This window comes from Ambystoma mexicanum, chromosome 5q, assembly GCF_040938575.1.
Source record: "Ambystoma mexicanum isolate Mex_15411 chromosome 5q, UKY_AmexF1_1, whole genome shotgun sequence".
NCBI lineage: Eukaryota > Metazoa > Chordata > Amphibia > Caudata > Ambystomatidae > Ambystoma > Ambystoma mexicanum.
In genome coordinates, this window is record NC_090933.1 from 1109354846 (window position 1) to 1109373066 (window position 18221).

The window sequence follows — 18221 nt, forward strand, 5'->3', positions numbered from 1 at the left end:
TTATCTTATCTTTTGCTAAAATCATATCAAGTATTTCTGTACTGCATTTTATTCCTCATTGCATTTCCTTGAAACCATAAAGCATTTCAGCTACCTCATCCTCTATACTACTCCTAAGTAATCAAGTGTACCACTGTAACATTACCCATTGTGGATCCACACCATATGTCTCAGTGTACTATCAGATATTAATATATTATAAAAGTGTGATATATATATATATTGTTTAAATTCTCAAATAAACCTTTTAATTTGCAAAACAAACCTACTTCTTGGCTCAGTGGGGTCAGGGGGATTCTAAGAGGGGCTTTTATACAAGGGTGGTCATCCAGAGTAATGAACTAGACATAAAAATACATTAATAAGGGTTTTCCTCATCATCCCAGACTAGGCATTGACTTGGCTGTAGTGTTGATTGAATGGACACACAAGGCTTTATCTGCTGCATAAACTTCCTGGGCATTTGTGGCTTCATCTGGAATGTGCTGGCACTATCTGGGTATTTGAGGCTGTGCATGGACAAACAATTGATGTAAGTATGCTGCAAGGGGCACAATACAATTGTGACCTTATAGACATTTGTCATTGGCATATCAGTATTGTCTTTTGTTATGGTCAACAGATTAACAGACACCTTGAGACTCAAGAGTAGGGATCAAACAAGTTTATTTTTCAAGGTAAATGGGATTGGAGCTTAACGAAGAATGAGTTGAAGAATGAGGGGTATACAAAACTACTAAAAAGGAGCAATTGCAGATTGATTCCAGACTGTGGCTTGTTATTCTATCACTTTCTTCCCGGAGACTTCCTTGAAGCTCTGTCTCCTTGTAGTCAAGCAAAACACACTCAAGGTCAATGGGACTTTAGGTGTACCCTGAACTTCTTTCCTGATGTGGTTGAATCATTCTGCTGTACCAGGATATTGAGGTGCCATTAGGTGGTCCAGCCCCTCTGCTGGATTCATGTGGTATGAATTTCCTCAAGCCTTACCAGGCGTCACATTCCTCCAGATCAGTGGGTTGAGGGGGCATGAGATATGTACCCTGGAATGTTTCCAATTGACGTTGTTACATTTTATGGCAGAAATGGATGGAAAGATGCTCCACTTGCAGGATCTCTCTATGGCCCTTTCAGACATCAAGGAATGAATCCCTTTCTGTTCTATCACCTTTCTTGTCTTCCTCCTTGTGGCCTCACAATGATCAGCACCTTTTTCACCCTGCTAGATTCTCTCCTTCTCTTTCTCACATAGTTCATTTGTTATGCTAGGATCCAATACCATTCAATAATACAACCAAAGCTGTATGCAGGAGAAGGAAAATCACCTACCTGTACCAAGTTGGCCTCTACAAATGACAGCTGTTTAGTGACTTTGTAGAATTTGCGAGTCTACCTGCAATCCTCTCTGCGACCCAGCCCAAGGCCTGAGTGCAGAGAGAACCCCAGGGAAACCCTGAAGGGAGAAAACCCTGTGAAGGGCTGCTGGGATACGTTGTATCCTATGCGCCGTCTTCAGTGGAGAAGGACCGATAACTTGTGGTCCAATTTGTGTTTGGCTGCTTCTAGTTGGCTCTGGAATATTCAGGAATCAAACTATATGGAAATGAAGTGTATTTAATACTATGCTCTGAGTATACTCTCCAACTATGTCACCCAAAGCCTTGTTAACTTCTTACCCCTGGAGCAGAGTGACAGACTGTTTCCTTTGCCTATTGGCTGCACAGAGGAGGACAGAACAACTTGAGGAAAATGAGGGAAAGAATCAGAGAGGTAAGGGTAACCTATAGCTCTAGCCGGTTATGGATCGAGCCACCTAAATCCTTACTGGACGAAAGGAGGATTTCCTTGATCTGAAGTGCGTAGGCTTTCCTGACCACGGAGAGCATAGTGAGGCAGAAATTTGCGAAAGCCGTGCCTGCGTTAGTTAGAGATAGAAGGTAGTTAATGATCTGTAATAGGGAACATGCTGGTTAATGAATTCTGCAGGGGAGGACCTAACGAAGGAACACACACCACGGCGTCGGAAGACTGTATGCAGCGCCGAATGAGAAAAACGTTTGAATCTGGAACTAAAGGTGCGAACCGCGGAATTGTCCACGGGAAGTCCAGGAAAGGAAAGAAAGGTAGACAGTTAGCATAGGGTAGAAAGAGAGAGATGGAAGCTAAGTTTGCCCCCAAGAACTTTGAAGATTAAGACTATATGAACTCACACAGCGTTGCACAACTCCTAAGAGAGTAGCGACCCGAGAAGCTCTAGGTCCTCCTTCCTGATATTCTGGACTGGAAGGGGCCGTGGTCTCCCTGACTAGTTCTGTTGCATGAGCAAATCAAGCGGCACCACAAATAACATGTGTCTCCATCTTGAAGTTGTCACATAAAGAGGCAAAAAAGTCAAGCGGATGGACTATCGGGGATAGATTTGTCACATCTTTATTCACAGGTTTTTCTTATGGTCTTTTCATTCTCTGCTTTCTTCACCACTTTCTGTTCCCTTTTCTGGGTTTGTTCATTTAGTTTCTCCAACTATACTCTCTTGCTTGCTCTCTGCTGGTATTCTAGGCTTCTCTGTTCTTTCCTCTGCCCTCTGACACTTTTCTGTCTCTGTTACTCCAACCTCTCCTTCTTACAGCATTGTCACCTCTATTTTTCACTTTTCTCCCCTCTAAATCTATGTGCACTATTCCTCCTCCTTCTCAAACTTTCTAGCTGCCTCACACTTTGTGCTTCTGCAGTTCTCTCCTACTCACGCTGCTTTACTGTTTATTTACATTCCTCAACATTCCCCCCTACTGCAGACTTTCTTCCATGCCATCTACACCACTCTGAAACTGCAGGTAGCTTTCATCCTCCCGCTGACCCACTCCATTCATCTTCAGTTCCTATAGCGACAGGTCCGTTCCTGGCACATAAGCCCACTGGCCATCACCATTGGAAAAATGATGTAACAACACTGTTCCTGGTGCTTCAGACATTTGGGTTGAGAAAGGGCATAGCAATTCTTTGAGACATTACCAATTGTACCAATTACTATTTTTAAATTTACTTGAGCAGATGTGCATATTATCATGCCTGGTGGGTGACTGGATTTATGTGATGGGTCGGAGTAGCGGGAGAAGCAACATTGGGTAGAGCTAGGCTGTTGAACATATGTTTCCTTTTCTATTCCTCCTCCAGGCCCCGCATCACGTGGTGGCACTTAGTCCTCATGGTCTACTCAGCCGCATCTCCTAATTAAGTCACACGGCATAAACACATACACCCTATTCTTCTGTTAATCCCCTACTGGAGGGAATGCTGGAATGTCTACTTAGAAAGACTGTTAGCTTGTAACCACCTGGCCGATGGATCATTGTAAACATGTAGGCTACAAAGTATGGACCAAACTCATAATCCTAGGGTTACTTTCTTTGCTTCAGGTTAACCAAGTGAGTGGAGCATCATCTGCCATAAGCCGCCACTTTTGGCCTGTAAGGCAATACTTAAGGGCCTCATATGATAAAGCATTCTAACTCTATCATGGTACAATACCTTTCCCAGGGAAAGAATTGTATGCTTTTTACAATGCATAGGTTTCTCATGCCTCCTGGGATAATACAGTTCCCAATCCTACCTGGAAGACATCTGATTGCAGGGCAAATGAAAAGGAAATATTCTGGACTAGCAGATGGCACAGGGAACACCTTAATTATGTTAAATGTTAAATGTTAAATGTTAAATGTTAAAGGTATTTGTACCGCGCACCGTCACCAACGGAATTGGTCCCCAGGGATTCTGGCGGATCTGCAAACAATAAGGTGGGATGGGTTAGTAAGGTGAAGAGGGAGTAGGATAGTGAGAGGAGTGGTGTTCTGTTGGCAGCTTCAACTCGGTATACACCGGGTGCTGAGCTTTGGTGCAGGTATTGGATCGGTGTCAGTCCGCGTGTGCTGTTGCTCCGGCTTATGTGTTGTTGCAGTGTTGTGAAGTGCGTGCGGCTTGTGGTGCGAGAGATGGTTGTGTGAGTTTTTGGGTGAGATAGGTATGCAGAGTGTGTGGTTATATTGGTTAGTGGGTTACATGACCTTCAGCATGCTAACATTCACAGTTTGGTCCAAGTGTGGCACTTATTGGCTCTCACAATCCTATCTAGATGCGGCGCTGGCTGGTGTTCACAGTTCTGTGGCACATGTTAACATGCAAGTTTCATCTAGGCACGGGCATGCTTTCCTTCAATCAATGTCCTCTAGATACGACACATGCTAACGTTCAGGATTCTGTCTAGGTGTGGGCATGCTAAGATTCACAATTCTCTAAGTGTGGACATGCTAATATTCACAATTCTATCTAAGTTTGGACATGCTAATATTTACAATTCTATATAGATGCGGCACAGGCTAATGTTCACAGTTCTATCTAAGTGTGGACTTGCTAATATTCACAATTCTATCTAAGTGTGGACATGCTAATATTTACAATTCTATATAGATGCAGCGCAGGATAATGTTCACAGTTCTATCTAAGAGTGGACATGCTAATATTCACAATCTAAGTGTGGACATGCTAATATTCACAGTTCTATCTAAGTGTGGACTTGCTAATATTTACAATTCTATCTAAGTGTGGACATGCTAATATTTACAATTCTATCTAGATGCGGCACAGGCTATTGTTCACAGTTCTATCTAAGTGTGGACATGCTAATATTCACAATTCTATCTAAGTGTGGACATGCTAGTATTTACAGTTCTATCTAGATGCAGCGCAGGCTAATATTCACAGTTCTATCTAAGTGTGGACATGCTAATATTCACAGTTCTAAGTGTGGACATGCTAATATTTACAATTCTATCCAGATGTGGTACAATACCACATCTAGAAGTGGTATTGTACCACTTTTATGTAAAAGCCTTTTGACTCTACTCCTTTTATGACATTTTGCCTCGTTGGGAAGTACTCAGATGGTCCCTTATGTCCCTTATGGGTCCAGCGATTGAAAAATATCTTGAGATAAATCTTCTATAATTAACCACTAGATCTAGTAAGGATTGATTTTACCTCTTGGTAGTTGGTGCATTCTTGTGGCCGCATTCATTCTTTCTCACCCCGGATTCCCAAAATATTTCACTGTGGAATTGGCCACACTACACCTGCTTGGAATGGCTGTGCGTCCAGCCCATGACAATGCTTGAGTCACCAAGTGTAGACAATGCATGGGTTCACCCCAGGTTCAACTATATATCACACATCTCTAAGTATAATGATGTATGTGCTTGGTAGGTTCTTAGATAATGACCCATAAAGCACTGCAGTGTGGCTGCAGATCTATGTTGTCCAAAGGAACTGCACATTGAATGAATCCTTCAGGAGTTGAAAACTCAGATTTATCTTCTGGACTACGCGTGAAGAAAATCTGGCAGCAGCCTTTTGAAATACTGTGAGTCATAATATAATATGAGGTACCAATCTTTTGAATTATTTTAACAATCTAGTCATTGGCTATGTAAGAAAAGAGGATTTGTCATTGAATTTATGGAAGTCAATAGGAAATACCAACTGAGATCCGGTTTTCACAAGAATGATTGGAGTAGCCCAATTATCCTATGTAGGTAGTATAACCTTCACCTCCAGCCTCTTCTGGGCTTCCCCCTACACTAGCTGGCATGAGCATCTGGTAGCTGTTACGGACAAAGATGTTGAAACATTCTTGGGTTTTGGATAGCGTGATACAAATTTTTACCTTGCCCAGCTTTTCAGAAATGATGGTGGCATGTCATTGCTGCATAGCAATGCAGCAAAGAACAGCATGATGGGGTGAGGTGTGGGGAGGGTGTGTGTACCTGAGTAGGGCAACAAGTGGGAGAGTAGAGGGTGAGTAAGGGGCAATAAGAGGTTTGGCTGCTGATGTGATATCCAGGACTCTGAGCAGGAGAAGAGGAACTGGAGTTCTGTCAGATGAATAAAGTAGGTGACAGGGGGAGCCGTTAACTGGGGTGTAGGAAGGTGGAACGCCCTCTGTGGGTGTGTGGGGAAGGGGATGAGGACAAAGGGGACACCCCTTTGTGGAATAGGGGCTCGGTGGTACCGGGAAGCCATGTACAGGATTTGATGTAGTTACTGCGTAGGTAAGACTTGTACAATATTTAGACAGAGTGAAGGCAAGTCATACATGTCCGTAACTAATTCAGGATGAGATGACATTGACATCAGTATGAGAATCAGTGGTCTTCCCTGTATTTTAACCAGCTGTTTTATACAGCAGGCAATAACCAAAGACATATTTGCACTAGACAGGGTGGCATACACATTCACAATGTGAAACAAAGAAACTGGTCAGTCTGATAACGAGCTAAACATAACAGGGTTTTAGCTTTTCCGGAAAAACAATAGATAACTTTGAACATCCAGAGAGATCTTCCAGCACCTCATACCTTCCTAAATGTAGGAACAATTAATAGTAAACATAAGCTTGTTCTAAGATTTTTACTCTGCAGTCGAGTAAATATGACAGATTTCCTTGTACTGTATATGCACATAGGAACCATGGGTAAGGTTATAAATACATTTTGCTTATGGACCGGGCGTCAATATAGTGACTTTTGACCAAATTAAATATGTTCATATTTCCTCAGGCCATGTAAGACTCTGGCGCTGAGTTTTGCAAGTGTTGCAGATGTGAGATTTGAAAGTTGGGCAAAGCTAAATAAATATGCTATCATAATACAGTCTGGATAAGATCATAACATTAATTGACATGATCGTATAAGAGAGGACGATAAGGTAATAGATGTTTCAGTCTTGATATATGGTAAAACATAGTATTTTCCAAATTCCCTTTTGACTGGGATGGGATGGGGCATACACCAAATGTCCCAGGCCAGACATTTGTTGTACTTTGATTTTGATTTCACATTCACGATTCAAACTTCTACTTTATCAGTATTCATCTTTAGAAAATGATTGTTCATCCAGTTACTGAATGTGACTAGTCATTGGGGGTCATTCCGATGTGGGCGGTAAGGGGTTACCGGCACCGGTAAGGATTCCGGTGCCGGTAACCCCTTACCGCCCTATTCCGAGGTTCCCTAGCGGGACCAGCTGAAAACATATGGTCAGACCAGCCGTCCTTAGCGGGTCCCGTTAGGGGACCAGGGAGCAAATAACGGGCCCGCTATTTGCAGGCCCGTTATTAGCGCCTTCCCCAATCCAATGGAGCCCTATGGGGGCTCGAATGGGAATGGGGAATGGTATTCGGCAAAGGGACTTACTGGGTTTGCATAAATCGGAATGTCCCAGTAAGTCTCCATTTCGCCTACCCGGACCCGAGTACCTCCAAACTCAGAATGACCCCCATGGGCCTCATTATGAGTTTGCTGGTCCGGAAACAACAGTACCGGTAAGCTTGCCGGTACTGTTGTTTCCGGAGCGGCAAACTACGAGTTCTGCAGATGGGTGACTTTCAGCCCGCCAGGTCTGACCTGGCGGGTGAAATGGCACCCATTTGCAGACCTTAAAGGATGCACCGGAACCATTCATAAATGGTGCCGGTGCATCCATCCTCCCCATTTCCATTGAGTCCAATGGGACTCAAATGGGAATGGGGAGTAATATTTTATTGCGCCTGGAAATGTACATTTACTTTGTCTGCAGGGGCTGTAATGACCCGGTAATTGCCCATTCCCGGGCACTGGAAAATTCATGACTCCGGCGGCAGCCGTGCCGGTATTTACCGGCACGGCTACCTCCTGAGTCATAATGAGGCCCAATGTTTTCAGTGAGAAGGTTGCTCTACCATCCAAAGTGTTTCAAGAATGAGATCTGATTTTGGGAATGATCTAAGAAGTCCAATATAATCCCAAAGGTGATTGGTGATTGATAACATAATCTGGTGCTACAAAGCAATTGTGTGTCATAAAGAGACACCATAAAAAACCGAACAGGCATAGTATCCAAAGAGATTACAGTACAAGATCTCACTTGGATTTTAATAACCTCAAGAATGCATTGCAAAACTCCCCTGAAGAAGGTCCAGCAATTAAAGCCATAGCGGACTGAAACATGTACATATAGGGGGAAGAGGCGACCACATAAGGTGTTGGGACCCCATATTTGAAGAAATAAAGTTAGTGTTCAATAGTGGTCGATTTGTGCAAAGTGTGTGCATAGACTTGTCTTTTGCTATCTGTAATAATTTGGAAAAGGGTGGGATGTTGACTGTGATGTAATCAGCATAGGTGAGTTGAAAATGTTTGTCTAATATGTTTAATATTTTGTTAGAACTGTATGAGATGGGATCTGTTATATGTGTACGTATTACATGTATTACATAAATATATGTGTGTACCAATTTTTAGCATTTATGTTCATTTTTTGAGTCAAGACAGATTCTATTTACGAACAATCACGATTGTTAAAAATGTTTATCAAAGAGAAGAACTCTATACTGTTGTTGTGGTATTCATAATATTACGTGTTTGTCTTTATTTGACTCTTAAATCATTTGTTTGAATTTCTTCACCTGCATCTTAAAAGTTCAAAATATGCACCATCACCATTGTCACTTTATATTTGGATGCTTGCGACATTCTAGATTTCATTTTGGGGAGACCCACGTCTTGTTACGCTGCGATTTATTTAAGATGTTGATATTTTCTGTAGCCATTTGCTTTAGTTGACAATGTAAAGTTTTGATCATGGCAACTTTTAACAGAACTTCACCTTAGAGGCTTTTGATAAGAACACCACCATAAAAGCCTCAGCAGTTGATCTATTAACTATAGGCCTAGCTCCACGTTGAACTGTAGGTGAGATGTTTTTTTATTTACTATTTGGGTTTTCAGATTAAAATTAAAAAGACGATACCAAAATGATAAGTCAATGTTTAAGAAATAAAATCAAGAATCTGTATTGGGAGACTGTGAAGTATTGTTCAGTATGAGGGTGGCTTAATGGATGGGCCTTTAAACTTGCTTAGTTAAATTAAGATCAATCAGATTCTTAATCAATTCAAAGCATTGTTTGGAAGCAGATCATTGAACTAATAGTTACTGTAGCGGGCCAGGAGAAAAAGACAGACTAGAGTTTTCCATCTTAAATTGATTTTTATTAAATAATATGAAAACACTTCCTCAGCAAGTTTAATACATAATCTTTAAATAGTTCTTAGTTATCACTTCTATCAATTCACTTAGACGACTTTCCCCCTTCCCTTGATCTTGTTTCTCTTGGACTTTCAAATTCCTCTTTAAAGCGATTCCTTTTCTTTGAAGTTCTTTCCCTCTGGGTTTATTACATAAACTTAAAAGTCTCTCTTTAGCTAACCTCCAACTTGTATCCTAAATAACATAATCAATCTTATTCCCTTCAGAGTTCTCACTCCTTGCATCAGTTTTCCTTACACTGGGACGAGTATGAGGGACCCAGTGATGATTCTCTCCTCTTTATTGCTTTGGTTTTCACTGGGATGAGTATGATGGAGCCAGTTAGGATTCTCACTCTTCTTATCACTTTGTGTGCCACTGGAATGAGTCTGGTAGATCCAGTGAGGATTCACACTCCTATTACTGCTTTGCGTGTCACTGGGACAAGTGTGATAGACGTAGTGAGCATGTTCACTCTTCTTATTACTTCTTGTGTCACTGGGATGAGTATGAATGTCACAGTAATAGTTCTCACTTTCCGTAGTAATGTTGTGACAAGTATAAGTATAGTCTTTATTATATTTGTTACCCTCTCTGGGTCTCCAGTTGTTCTCATTACCTTTGCGGTGTTGAGATTGTATCACAAAGTTGGTAATTTGCCTCTTGGATTCTTCTCCGTAGGTCAGGACCGCAACTCCAGTTGTCTCTTCCTCTCTCTCTCGCCAATACTCTCTGTGGTGCTGCCTTGTACATGGCTTTGCGGTCTGTGTGGGTCTCTCTGGAGATATATACTTGCTTGCTCGGCTCTCCAGAGCTTTACTATTTCCTTGTGTGACTTAGGCACCTCTGTAGACAAGCTTCCTTCTTGCATAAGAAGTCGTGCCTTCTTCTCCTTCCCACTCGCTTCGCTGCCACAGCGGCTTTGAACTTCCCTGGTTTCTTTCTCTCTGCGGTCTCTTCTCCCATACTTATGACACTGAGCTGAGGCTTCCCCAGAGTAACGTTATAGCCCGTCTTTTGTGCTGGGCTGGAGCTCATTGTTCCATTGGTTTTCTTAATCACAGCACCAGACAGAAAGGTACTTTCTTTCAGATGGAATATCACAGTAGCAAATGTGTAGTGATTTGTTCTATTTTCTTCAGAAGTTTTGACTAACTTTGGATGTAGAGTGAATCGGGCAGGGCGTTCCTAATCAGAACGGGAGTCATTGTTCCCAAGAGGGGGGTCGCTTCCTTGGAGGTCCTGCTTGCTTCTATCCCTAGGGAGGGAATTGCATAATGGGCTCACCTCCCTAGCCTCACAGGGATATGCAAACCCTTGGAGAGAAGTGAGAGAATGTTGTGATTCGTCACATTAGCCAATATCATTAGGCAATATCATTAGGCAATATCATTAGGCTATATCATTAGGCAATATCATTAGGCTATATCATTAGGCTATGTTATTGTTCTTTATTAGAATCTCTGCTACACCTTTGACTAGGTCCAGTGCAAATAACATTTCGGAGATGGGAGCTGGAAAAAAACAAGAATTGATTAAAAAAGGAGGAGGAAATAGCTGATCTAATCAATAGTGGATCTTTGTAAACTGTAGTTTCATTTCCTAGATGATGGCTATGCCGTCTCACTGCTGCTCATGCCGTGGAAATTGTATTATTTTATGAGAAGATGAATCATATCAAGCAGAGGAAAATTATATTTCTGTCGCAATGTTCGTGCCAGGAAGAGCAGGTCAAATCTATTATCCATCATTGACTCATGTATTAAAACATTATTTGTAACTCCTTATCGTGCATTAAGTAACATGCAGCTAAAATCGAGATTCAAGAGCTCATCTTTAATGTTAGTAGCATTAGAAGAGTCTAGCATCGTCATACTTTCAAATTAATAAAATATTAGATGTATCTTCTGAACACTTTCGAATTAGCTATATGTTTGGGCTTATATTAGTTTGATGGACTTGCTATTTCAGATTGCTCAGAACTTCAGCCATGACAAAGATTCCATGCCACTGAGCCCGGAGCGTATTCTCTGAATTGAGCAGCAACACAAATGTTGTGTAGCCCACCTGAAACCTTTGAACCTGAGCATGGTAAACGTGAAGCATATGTTGCTTCTCCTCCAAGTGTTTTGTAACCAGACACAATACCAGCATCACCCTTTCCTTTGTTAATTGCACAACTATATTAAGACTGGTCTTTTTAGATTTACCGGCTTTACTTCAACATGCCCAACATTCATCTGGGGCTCAGTGCCATACACCAGTTCAAAAGGGGAAACCCCACTGTAAGCATGTGGAGTCTTCTGAAGAGTGGTCAAGGCCTGTACCAACAGTTCAACCCAGCTCTTGGCATCTTCATGGAGTATACTATTCTTACATTAGTCTTGACATGAAGTGGATCCCTGGTCCGTCAATATCTCTCTATGAAACCCTACATTGGAAAAACATGAGACAATATGTTTCAAGATTTGCTGAGAGGTTTTGTTAAAAAGTGGAAATGCCTTATGATATCTCATGGAATACTCTGCCAACACCAAAATATATTGGTTTCCGACCTCAGAGGGGTTTAAGGATTCCATAATAACCATCCCCAAATGAGAAAAGTAATGATATTAGGGGCTGTCTACAGGAAGTACCACTTTAATAAACAAGGTCATTTAAAAACCTGAGCATGCCTCACATAACTGCTTAATCTGTTAGCAAATCCATGACCATGACGTAAAAACTCCTTCTGAGTTATTGCAATCATTTCTTGCCTAAATGGATGGTAATGTGCCAGCTCCAAAAGACTTTGTATTAGGGGAGTTGAAATTAAATCTGGAATCTTGTAACCAAAAACCCCCTTTCACATTGTATCAAGCACAGTATAATAATTGCTTCTATTCAATAAATTATAGTGCAGATTGGTCTTGTTATGATATTAGAGGTAATTTAGTGGTGAATCTGATAATTTACACTGGACTTTCAGCCAGTGGAATTACTGCACAATAAATCTGCTAATTTTTGGTAGTAAGAAGGACGAAATATCTGCAACTTTTTCCTTGAGATAAATCTTCCACCTAGCACCAAACTCGTAGTACAATGGTGCAGTAATGGGTGGTAAAGTTGCCGTAACAGAATTACCACTGTTTTTACCTGCACTGCTGTAATCTGACCCATGGCAGGGGCTTCCGGAAGATTGATAACCTTCTCAAAATGCATACTGGAGGGATGCGTTATCCCTCTGAGCTGTCCCAAACTGAAGAAAAATCACTGTCTCTTCCTCCGACTGGAAGAAAAGCCTAACATAGGAAGAGATGCATGTGGGAGTAACCTTGGATGTCACTATAATACATGAAATACCACAGAATGCATCAATGGGTGCATATGACTTAAACAAAAAGAACACACATGTTTAGCCTTCAGTTAACAGTTAATGAAATCTGTTGGATGTCCTGAAATGTCATTGGGCTGAAGACCAAGTTAGCGGATGAAGATTATTTCTACTAGGTGAAAAAAGTAGGCAACATAGCCTTCCAATAGACATGGCACCTAGAGTCAGTATGTTTGATGGGTTAGATAACCATTGAAAGAAAGGTTAAGCCAAGTGCTGAAGGCTAGCCCACTGTGGTCTGTGTATATGAAACACAGTTGGACTAATATGGATTTTCAAGGAAGCTAACACCAATTGCGACCTTATTCTATGCATCCACAGTAAACATCCAAGCCTAGCTGACTTGTTAGTCATTAGCATTTACAACCTCCCAGTAAAGTCAAGAAGAACTACAGGTTCGCCCATTAATGTTTTGACATGCCATAAAGAAATGTTTTGACATGCCATTCAAAAATGAAACTAATAGTAGTTAACTAGCCAAGACCATATGCATATTGCTACTGGGTGACTTTAATACCAAGCAATCTCACCCGACAGATGATTTTGAAGATTACTTTTAGGCATAAGAGGCATGTGGAGGCCCACAATGGACGTTAACACATTACAAATGGATTACAATGGCATTAGACCAATGGAAATGCTCTGTACACTTGGACTATGATCACTTAATGGCCGAACCAAAATGGGCATACAAGCAGCTCCAACGTTTGCCACGTACCAACATCCTCAATTATTGATATATTTTCATTAAATTACATTCTTGGCACAGGGTAGTCAACTTCCAAATCATCAACTTCCAAGTCATAGATTTATTTGAAAGTGATCATAATCCTCTAACAGAACTTCTGAAATGTGTAAACACTTCTGAATCCCTTTTTTGGATGTAAACTTAGATTGAGCAGATCCTTTAGATTTAGGGGCTAAGAGACATAGCATAGTCTGGAAAAATACTCTCTTGAATAACATTCACAACGAACTCCTTAAGTCTACTCTATTTCATATTGAATATATCTCATGGCCACCTAACAATGAGCTGGCACTAAATGACCAGAATGTTTCTTTAGCTGTGAACATGTCAACAAGATGCACGGAAGTGGTCCGCTATGCAATTTCTAATTGTTAATTCATAACACGCTTAATACTGGGGACCACCTTCTAAGCGCAAGCACAGGAGGTGAACCTGTGTTGGTATGAGTCATCTTGCTTCCAAGACAAACTCATGGCCCCTGGCAATAGCCAGAAACGCTAATTCAAAACCAAAACCTGCATAACCATGGTTTGACAAAGAGTGCCAAAATGCAAAGATTAAACTTCAGGAAGCAGGCAAAAAATTGAAATATTTTGGGATTTTCAGAGGGGTGAGGCAGGGCTTTGTCCTAGATCCACTTTTATTCAACTTAAATGTCAATAGTTAGAACACAGCTCTCCTCAAGGTGACGTCAGATGCTTCAAGAGTAGGTATGCATTTAACCCCATAACTACTCCATGGCAATGATGTAGCCATCATGGCAAAGACTTAAATGGCCCTCTCAAGACTATTGGGAGGTATCAAACCTTTCTGCATTGGATTAGATATGGTGATAAATGCATAAGAATCTAAAACTATGACAGTGGGGGGTAAGGCTGCAGCTAAAATGACATTTTCAGTTAATTGAAAGTGGATTAAAAGAATAGATATGTTCGATTAGATGTTCTGTTACAAACAAATGAGCTGCTCAATAAAAAGGGCATGCACACAAATGCAGCAAACTGTAGGTGGGAACATCTCTTTTTTTTTTTAAAAAAAAAAGCTTTTATATTATTCATCACCTAGTGTAGCTATTACAGTATGGAATACAAAAGCAACATCACAAGTACCCTCTAGAAGTGAAGTCATGGGCTACACCATCCTGAGGAATTAACCTAAGCTGAAAATCCTTGATGAGTTGATTTACATTAGAGTTCTTAACAGATGGGTCAGATTCCCTTATGATTACCCTGATCAACTAGCTCTCTAAAATGTAACCGGCTGAAGCACCAAAAAGCAGGTCTCATTTGTTGAAGAAGAGAGGGGTGGTTTTTAGTCAGAACTGAAATTGGACTCATCAGGCACAATGTAACAACGCGTAGGCTTTCTGAGACCAGGGTGGCACATTTTCTAAGAGTTCATTCATCTGTTATTTAAACATGACAAGCAATAACATCAGCTCTTAATAACGTGATGCTATACCAACGACTGATGATAGAGTAATGTACATCAGATTACATCTACATCAATCGCCAATAAACAGTGTTTGAACTAGGTGGACATCACCATCTCCTGATGATCAAGGAACGTGCCTCTGTGGCCAGGGCCTCTCAAAATCTAGGGCTGGTTTTCTCTTCTTTTTCCCATAGTGCTTTATCGTGAGAAGAAAGTGGCGTAGTCCACTACTGAGGTCTGATAACCCAGAAGACTATAAGGTTGCCGAAAGAATACTGCTTTGACTGTCAACCCCAGTGCCATTACACAAACCTTTAAGTTTTGTAAAAATAACTTTGAAATTAGGATCAAGGCCAACCCAGTCCTTTAAACAAGTGACATGACACATAGGGCCTCATTATGATAGTGCCACCGGTATCATTTTTTTTTTTCGGCACCCGCGAATGGGCAATTACCGGTTCATTACGGCCTTGACGGACCCGGTATTTGCCCATTTGCGGGTGCCAGAAAATATTCTTCCCCATTCCCATTGAGCCCGATAGGCTCAATGGGAATGGGGAAGTCGGATGCACCGGCACTATTCATCAATGCATCTGACAAGTTGTGCTTGCGGTTGCCTGTCTGCCCGCCAGGTCAGACCTGGTAGCCAGAAAGGCACCCGCGAGCACAACTCGTAGTTTGCCGGTCCAGTAGTAATGGCAAACTTATAATGAGGCCCATTGGGCATTTCATTGCTCCTTAACATTTTTCTTTTTTTTTTGTTTAAGCAATTGGGAATATGCAAACACTTTGCCATAAAACCATTTGAATGCTGTTGGAAAGTATGGTTGTTGATTGTATTGGTTATTTGCACACAATTGTTGTATTTAAATTAAGAGAAATGTGTACTTTTTGTAATGCTCTGTATGACATGACATCAAAATAAAGCTGTTTAATGATGGTGGTCTTCCTCAGATTGGAGGGGAGTGAGGGTTGGTCCTTTCCACTTACCCTGCTTATCCCTAGGGGGAGTTACCGAATAAGTAGAAACAAAACCCTTTGTTACTTGTGCATGGTTTTAAAACGTATTCTATCTCAGTAAGAAAACCAGGTCTTATATTTAAATTGGAAAAAAAGACCAGCACCTGGTTGATTAGCAGCACTTTTCATGGTCCCCTTGCCTATCAATAACTCTGCTCATCCCAAGGTAAAGAGTTAGCCCTGACTTTGGGGTGGTCCACCCATAAGTAACCACAGGAATGGTAATCTTGATTGCTGTGTATTCCGAGGCCCTATCCTCAGTTGAGATAACGCTAGTCGCCCAAGTAGAGAAATCATAACCATAGGCCATTGTTAAGGATTTCAATCAGGTGATACACTCTGGTCTCAGCCTACTATGCAGCGCACAACTGAAATGCCTATTTTGTTATATATATGTTCAATGTTTGAGAGATACACTACTCATATCACACCCCCTTTTCAAATACCCTGGGCCACAATGGACCAGGAACCAGGCTGGCAGGTAAAGGTAATAGTTATTTATATATTTAGACATTCAAGAAAATCACACTTTTTAATATATGCTGCAGCAATCACCAATGGGGTGATAATAACAATATGAATGTAAGCAATGCACTTAAATTAAACCTTTAGCAACACAGGTAGAAAACACCAGAGAATAGAGACACTTTTGAATTTTGGGAAAGATAGCACTCAAGTTAGGATTTCCCCCTGCAATATTCCTCAACCCACAAATAAGCAATTCTAAATAGATATAAGGAAGCAGCAGGTAATCAGGAAAGGGGAATAAGAAACCAAATTCAAATCCAACCTTCCCTCCGCAAACAAGAGAGAAAAACGGATCGGAAACCCTTGCAATGTTAAAGTGAAACTCGGAAATGGCTGAAGAAAACAATGAATGTGGCAGAAAATACCTAAGTCAGTACAATTCCCTAGGGGAGCAACACTGGGAAGTTACAATGAATCATAGGCAATAGATTGAGCAAAAGCATACAATTTGAAAATTAATGGAAGGTTTAAAACAATTGATAGTAAAAATAATACGTGTAATACTTTGCAAAAATGGTAATTTCCACCTGAAATTAACCAAACGGTTTTTAATAAAAATGGCTGAAATATTGGATGTGGTTTTTGGGTTGGGGTGTAGCTATGGAGCAGAGGTAGACTATGAAAGTGAAATGAGGTATCTAGCTGTTAAATTGAGTGAGTTATGCAACATAGAATGAGGTGTGTTTTTGGAAAAATAAAGGCGCGAAAAAGGGACAGAAATCTATATTGGACAGTTTTACTCTACACTATGGTATTCAGGCTAGGCTACCAGATTGATGCACAGTAAGCTCCGGGGTTGATCCGCGGAATCAACCCTAGCACCTCCGCGCCCGCCTTGGCGGACGCAGTCTGATAACCCTAGGGGGGACTAAGGGCTTAGGATTTCACAAGACAAAATTATTAAAGAAATTAGCACTTGCACAAGAAATCAAAGGCACGGTTTCAAGAATGATTGTGACAAAATTACAGTTATCAGGATAAGGATGGGATGAATTAGGGATTGGGATGGAACAAAGCAAGGCAAGGTTTACTATGTTTCTATGGTTCCTATTAATACTCACAGTCCACTTTTAGTTTGGATTTTGGACAGTCAGCGCTCTGGATCACCACACGGATCTGGTCTAACACAGGGCAGCCGGACAAACTCAGCAGGGCAGAGTCAGCTGGGCAGAGACTGGATACCAAAGGATAGCTCTTCTGGACTGGCAGTTCTGGTTACTGGATACTATAGGGCATCAGGATAGCAGTATGGCTGCAGCAGACAGTGAGTGGCAGCAAGCCAGGTAAATTCAGGATGCTTCCCCAAAACACCGCAGCTTTTCCCTTGCTTACGGGGATTATTTTAGAATTGAGGCCTAGCTGAAGCAGGATGAGCAATTGCTTGGCCTTGTGTTGGGATCTGGAGTTTAGATGGATAGATGCAAGATGAAGACAGGAATGGACAGGAACACGACGCCGGCGTAGGAATCAGGAATCAGTGTGTGTCCTGAGTGCTAGTCAGGGGCCCTTATTTTTAATGCCAGATGACATCCTTACAATTGTAAGTGATTTCAATCCAACACTCCAACTAAGTCAATGCCTAGTATGGGATACCCAATGGAAACCTGTATTTATATATTTTTATGTCAAAGTTCTTTTAATTCTGGATGATGTACCCTTATATAACACCCCTCTCTTTGAATCCCCCCGGTCTCACTGAACCAAGAAGAAGGTTGTTTTGCAAAGTTAAAAGATTTATTTGAAGAATTGAACAATATATATATACCACACTTTTATGAATATGAACAATATCCTAATATCACACTTATGAATATTTCTACAATGATCAGCAATGGGTAGTATTACAAAATCAACAATCTCTTTAATCAATTAGGAGTAGGAATAGGAAGAATAATGTAGCAGAAAATACTATGTAGGGGTTCAAAAAATTGCATTGATAGGAAAGAATGCAACAAAGAAATAAACTAGATATGAATTCAACCAAAGACAATGTGATCACTCT